General features: G+C 36.9%; 1 long non-coding RNA gene across 1 annotated transcript; it reads right to left on the reverse strand.

Annotated features, from left to right (window-relative positions):
- Positions 1 to 1643: 1643 nt before the first annotated feature.
- Positions 1644 to 5977, reverse strand: LOC138350014 (uncharacterized). The gene is made up of 2 exons (XR_011221988.1): positions 5828 to 5977; positions 1644 to 2538 (listed from the first exon to the last, which is right to left on the reverse strand). It is a non-coding gene; the product is annotated as an uncharacterized lncRNA (long non-coding RNA).
- Between the last annotated feature and the right edge of the window lie 962 nt (positions 5978 to 6939).

The following is a 6939-nucleotide window of genomic DNA, read 5'->3' on the forward strand; positions in this document are numbered from 1 at the left end:
ATCTATTTGATATTCTAAGAGTGCGACTTAACCAAACAGAAATGCTCCGCAAATCAAGGGTGCAGAGCACCCCTTTCTCAACCAGTTTAAGAGAAAAACTAAGTACTACTTAATCAACTCCACGTAATCTACCTTTCCTCCTAAATGTCAACCTATGGTTTGCTATTATCAAAGATTAATGACTAACTTGTAAAACTGTTGATATCTGCCATGTATAAGCCAAAAAGCCTCAAAAACTGTCAGTATACTCTAAAATCATATGTTCCAAACTCTGCTTTCCTCATTATATTATGCGCTAATCTATCCTTATCTTACATATGGTATCTGTACATGGGGTTCTACTACTGCAAATTACCTCAAGCCCATCATCACTCGGCAAATAACTGCTATCAGAACAGTAACTATTTTCAGACAACACACAGCCCCTCTTTTTAAATCCCTGAACATACACTCACTCCACACATTCTCTTGTGTCATATTAATGTATAAAACCTTGTTCCTAAATGTAAATCCTGATCTGAAACTGTTCCTTGATAGATGTAACAAACCCATAATCACCACACCAGAAATAAATATCAGATATCCCCAGATTCAAACTAAATCTGTGCAAAAACTATGCAAATAAAGGGACCAAATCTATGGAACTTACTCCCTAACAAATTAAAAAGCTGTCCAATCTATGCCTTATTCAAAAGTATAACCAAAAAGTACCTAATTTCATCATCATGGTTTCCTACCTAGTGCTTCAAACTCGCACTGTATCCTGGGCACCTGCTCCCCCAATATAAGTGCCCAAGACATGAAACTTCACATTGCAATCATTGCTATCAACTTACATCATAGTTGTTATGTTAGACGCACATTTTGCTACAATGTACCTATTAATATTCTTCAAATTTTCTTACAATTTATCTATTAATAATTTTATTTTTGCTACAAATTACCTACTGAAAATTATCTTTTAGATTAAGGACCTGCCCGAAACACTATGCTTGTTAGCGGCTTTGAAAGAATGTAAAAACATCTATGCTATGTACTGTCATAAATCAAAAGTATCATCTTAAAATTGAACAAATAAATAAGAGAAAATTGTATTCCATCTATTTAGAAAGTTAAAATTACTATCTGCTGTTCTGTTGCAATTTCTGCTGTTCTATTCAACGTGTAATTATTGTCATTCTTTTTTTCTACTTCAGTTCAATTCTTGCTCTTTGATCTCTGTTACTTTTAAGTCTTAGTTTTTAAGTTTATTTTTCCACATCTTGCTCGAAATGTTGTGAATATTAGTGGCTTTAGATATAGTATATACAAGCTCTATGTAGAAATTTAAAATTCTTCCTTTAACTCATTTGGTATGTACATATGCTTTTCCCTCAATAAAATTACCATTATCATTTCTTTCAAGATATTCTACCAATTTGGTTTTAAATATTTTCTGTAAAGTTATTTGACTTCCACATCTGTCAGTAATAACAGAGTATAGTATATTGGGTCTTGAATGTCACTTCTGTTGTTTAGCCAGGGATTATACTTGCCAGTTTATGTACAAAGAATCCCTGCATGGTATACTGAATTACAAAATTAGTAATTAGTATACCATAAGATGCAGCCCGCATTACTATAAATATAATGGGAGAATCCATAATAAGCTTTATTATGGAACAATAAATTTACATCGTAAATGTAAATATACAATACTGTAATCCATCTGCCCTGTACATAGAGAATATTGCTCACATTTACCTACCTGTATCCTCAAATGAAATAAAAAACCTAGATAAATTAATTTAACCTATTACAAATTATATACAATACTGTTCATATATATATTAGTTTAGCTCACAAACAATTTTAACCCATTACCTCCATGTAACAAGACTCAAATTCTCTCGTATCTTTTAACAAAAATGATTTTTTTATTGTACATGTATATGCTTTATAAATATTTGTAGTATTACCTAAGCAAATAATATCCATATTATTAACAACTACATTGCCCTACTCATTTACAATATGTAATAATTTGCCAAAATCTTTATTTTTACAGTACTAACCTCATGTTCTTAATTTATCTTGCCCTAACCAAAATTGCATTAGTTCTGCTAGCTTTAGACTTGCCTAAAATACCGAGCCCAACATTGGCCTTGATTACATGAGTACAGTAAATGTATCTATTCCCATGTAAAGTTTTTTAATTAGTAATGTTTAACATTACTGTACAAGGAGTAATTTTTGTACAGAACATTTTCCCTCCCCCCCCCCTTCCATAAAAAAAAAAAAATACAACTGCAATGAGTTCTGCAGATCAAAATTAATCACGAACAATGGGGACCCTCCACAAGCCACTGGATTCCCATCTCTGCCACAGCCACTAGAGTGTGCGGTCATCAGGCAAATACAGGAAAATACACTAAACAGTACTAGTATATATAGATATTTATAATGTACCATGGAAGAGTGATGGCTGTCCTCCCTCTCTGTTCCTCATCATTTCCTGCATGCACAACATTGCATCCATCTTCTTTATTTGTTATTCAGCTGGAAAGTAATGCTGCTTGTTAATATGTTAACAATGTTAATATATTATATAACATAATATATAACATAATATATGCGATGTTTTTTGAGTACATAGCATTGCCCGAAACACTATGCATGTTAGTCGCTTTGCAAGAGTAAAAATATCACTAATGTAATCTCTCAAACCCATTGTACCTTCTTGTAAATAAAATTATTATTATTATTATTATTATTATATAAGGAATATGGTAATAAGGAGTTAGAGAGGAGAATTAAGACAACAATAAAGTAATAATTACAATAATAATCAAAATAGTTTTATTAAGAATACAAGATTACAGTATAATTTGTATGCATATTAGGCTCTTCTACTTTTATAATGCCACTAATCATGCATAGTCATGTTAAACATTACTACGTTGCATCATTAACGGGATTAGTGACCAAGTTGACAGCCTTCCTCTGGATCAATGGGGAACTTCAGTAAGCCTAGTAGGCTCCCCTGTCCTTAACAATGGCATGCCATAAAGATGACTTCTGAATCACAACTGGTATAGGTAATGGTGAATATTGAATCATCTTATACAGCTTCTTATACAGGCATACTTCTCATGCCTGTATCAGAATTAAAATAAAAAAGTACTTAGTACTTTAAAGTACTAAAAGTACTTAGTAATTGACAGCAAATACTCTGAATACTTTATATCAGTGTTCACACTAAGAGAGATTAGACATCCTATTACCCACACAAATACTGTACGTACTGGTATTTGAAAGAGGTGAAGAGAACAAATTAAGGCACATACCCACATCATGCAACAATCATGACCATAATTGACAAACTAAAAAAACCCAAAACTCCAGGTGTGGATGGAATTCAATCCAAAGTCCTAAAGGAACCGACAGATAAACTATGCCTACTACAAACTTTTTCAAAAAGATCTCTGGACCAAGGGATAGTTTCCCTAGATTGAAAATATGCAAATGTCACCCATATTAAAAAAAAAATGCAGAAAGAGCTCAGCTGAAAACTACCGTCCAGACAGCTTGACCTCACACATCTGTAAGCTCATGGAGATTATCCTAAGCAAAGGAATCATTCCCCATCTCTCAGTGAACAATGTAGAAAAATCAATGCAACATGGGTTTGTTAAAAACGGATCCTGCCTTGCAGGCCTGTTCACATTTTTGGAAACGGCAACCAGCTATTCAGACAAAGGACTTCCAGTAGATGTATTATAACAGACTTTATAAAGCTTTTGATAAGGTACCAAATGAAAGACTAGCAAGGAAATTACAAGCACGTGGAATAAATAATAGAATATTATAATGGATGAATAACATTTAAAACAAAGAAAGCAAATGATAGTGTTAAACAGAAATGAATCTGACTGGCAAAAAGTGGTGAGTTGGGTACCACAAGGATCCATTCTGGGGGCCAACCCTTTTTGTTATATACAGTACATCTATGACAGATGAGAATATTATACACCACATCAAATTTGCACATGACACTAAGATTTATGGTAAAGCAGGAAGTGAAAATTATATTGAGGCCTTACAAAGAGATCTATATGAACTCTACAAATGGTCAGAAGATTGGCAAATGCTTGTTGACAGTGAAAAATACAAGACCTTGCTTGTGGGACATAACAGTCCACGTCACAGCTTCCAAATTAACTATTACCTTGCAGCAGATTGTAGAAGAAAACAGCCTTGGTGACTAGCCATATAATGCAGCACTCCAGGTGATAAGCCATGTATCACAGCACCTGACATGATATGGCCTATCACACCACCCCATATTTAATTGAATTTACCAAGGGCCACTAACACTAGTAACCTCAACGACGACAGAAAGCCAGTGGCTTGTCAAAGATCCCCCCCCCCCCCATTTGTTGTAATGAATTTTTCCAGCTAGATGTTAAAGTTCAGAGTTTTGGCATTTACAGCTTTGGCGGGTAAGTGGTTTCTATACGTTTATAACCCTGTGGGTGTAAAAGCATCTATTTTCAGTCCAACACTGACTTGAGCTGGAAACCATTACTCCTTGTTAGGGTTACAAATGACCTTTTGAATAAGTTGTCCAGATCAACATCCTCCAAATTGTTCAGCACAATATTTTGAACGTTTCAATGGGATCAGTTCTATCATGTCTGGTTGCAGTGTTTGTCTTGTGGCCCTTGTGGCCCGGAGTTGTACTTTCTCCAAAGCAGCTATGTCTTTCTGAAGACAGAGGTCTAAATGCTTGAATACAATAATCCAAGTGGGGTCACACTAGAGATTTATGCAGATTTTCTGAAAAGTTGTTTCAGTGGTAGGCATAGTTCATCTGCCAGTTCCTTTAAAACTTTGGATTGAATTCCATCCACACCTAGGACTTTTGAGTCCTCTAGGTTGTCGATGCTTTTCCTGATTTGGTCACATTTTATGGGTATAGCCCCATATATATATATACTCATAAAATGGCACAGTGTCCTCACCCAGCCCTTCGCGAGTGCTATGTCCTGAGTTCGTCTCCTGGCCGGGGAGGATTGACTGGGCGCCAATCTTTAACCACTGTTCACCCAGTAGTGAATGTGTTAAACGATTTGGCGGGTCGTATTCCTTGGAAAATTAGGATTAAGGACCTGCCCAAAACACTGAGTGCTGGTGGCTTTTCAAGAATGAAACAACTCTTGTTCATACAAATACGACGGTGCCCAATACGGCAAGTACATACGACGGTGCCCAATACGGCAAGTATACATGTCAGTGCCCAATATGGCAAGTATACATGATGGTGTCCAATATGGTAACTACATACGAGTGCCCCATATGGCAACTACATATGTCAGTGTCTGATATGGCAACTACACATGACAGTGCCCCATATGGCAACTACACATGACAGTACCCCCATATGGCAACTACACACGAGTGCCCCCATATGGCAACTACACACGAGTGCCCCCATATGGCAACTACACATGACAGTGCTCCATATGGCAACTACACATGACAGTGCCCCATATGGCAACTACACATGACAGTGCCCCATATGGCAACTACACATGACAGTACCCCCATATGGCAACTACACACGAGTGCCCCATATGGCAACTACACATGACAGTGCTCCATATGGCAACTACACATGACAGTGCTCCATATGGCAACTACACATGACAGTGCCCCATATGGCAACTACACACGACAGTGCCCCCAAAGAAATCTAACCATTCCAATAAAGCGCTGCGCTCTCTTAGACACCGGCCAGTCCCCCACAACGCGCAACACTGAAACACAAACAGTAGCTCAAAATTACTCATAAAATGAAGTTATTATGACGGTTCTTAAGCTCTCGTGAGCCCCAACATGAAGCATCACGGGACTGGAACTTGTACACGACCCGAGAGCACCCTTGTAACCGCCTCGTTTCGTCTTATTGTCCACCTTCTCACTAAAAACATAAGTACTCAACTACTCTGAAGAGTAAGACAGGAAAGCTTTAGTGTATTGTCACAGCTGGCAGCCCCGGCGCGGCTCCTCACTCCACTCACCCTCAACAGATGGCAGCACCTCGGCCGCGTTTTCTGACTTACCCATTTTCTGTGGAGAATGCACAAATTTTGAAATATTTTATCGCTGTATTTTCCTGAGCGCCATTATTTCACTAGTTATAAGTGAATTTAATATTCCTAATCATAAACGATATGAGGGGTGAGTTTGCTTGCTTGACCTGCATGATTTGAATCTAGTCTGCTCGCCTGTACCAGCGAAGTTTGGGTAGACTATGATAATTTCTTCTAATATAATAATACTAATTGATAATACTAATTGATAATACTAATTGATAATACTAATTAATAATAATAATAATAATAATAATAATAATAATAATAACAATAACAATAATAACAATAATAATAATAATAATAATAATAATAATAATAATAATAATAATAATAATAATAATAATAATAATAATAATAATAGTAGGAGTTGCTGGTACAGGCTCGCGTAAGGTTCCTTCACTCTTGAGGTCTCCAGGAGTGAATGCAACAGGGAATAACTGGAGGCATCTCCCGCCATTTGGTCTAAAATCATTAATAACATGTCGTTCATCACCATATTATATGGTGTTGGGGGAGAGTATGGCGTGTGTTGACACCGTGTACAGTTAGTTGCTCACCGCTAGGGAGTCTTCACCCACCTCCCATGCGTATTGAATTTGATTTTCAAATTCAATTTGAATTTAATGATACTCCAGCCTAGTCTTGACAATTACAGTGTCAGACGGTCTAGGGAGAGCGCTATGCTGCACGCACATATACACTTCTCTACTGCAATTTACCTGAGAGCCGACCTCTCTAGTGGCCTCGACGGGGACAGGAAGCCAGCTCTTTGTCAGAGGTCCCCCCCCATTGTTCCTAAGGA

This window comes from Procambarus clarkii, chromosome 43, assembly GCF_040958095.1.
Source record: "Procambarus clarkii isolate CNS0578487 chromosome 43, FALCON_Pclarkii_2.0, whole genome shotgun sequence".
NCBI lineage: Eukaryota > Metazoa > Arthropoda > Malacostraca > Decapoda > Cambaridae > Procambarus > Procambarus clarkii.